Consider the following 497-nt stretch of genomic DNA (forward strand, 5'->3'; position numbering starts at 1 on the left):
GAGGGAGGGTGAGCAAGACCCCATAGAGAATGGGGTGGAAGGGTCGGTAGCCAACCCGGGAAGAACCAGCAGCAAACCCGGGAAGGGCCAAGCAGACAAAAGAACAACGCAGGGTCCTGTGTCATTCCTCTGCAAAGAGGGGGAGCGACATAATGGTGCCGTGACTCGGATAAGAAACCTAGGCAGGGTTTAGTGTCGTTCCTCCACGAAGAGGGGGAGCGACACATATACACATATGTATCTTATTACAGATATATATGTATACACACACACATATATATATATATCTGTAACTCAATAACGTCATTGCTTTAGCATGTTGCCCAAATCCATAGTTCTGTCTTGGTACTTATATAACATGAGAAACTCATAGAAATAATTTCCTTCTAATCTCAGCCAAAGCAACCTCACACAAAGTTATCTGCTACAAATCTGTAACATTCTTATATTCCCTTATATTCCTTAAGTTATTTGTTCTGCTTTGTTCCTCTCTCTCC

Source organism: Oryctolagus cuniculus, chromosome 15 (genome assembly GCF_051225735.1).
Source record: "Oryctolagus cuniculus isolate XC-2025 breed Fujian yellow rabbit chromosome 15, ASM5122573v1, whole genome shotgun sequence".
NCBI classification, from domain to species: Eukaryota; Metazoa; Chordata; class Mammalia; order Lagomorpha; family Leporidae; genus Oryctolagus; species Oryctolagus cuniculus.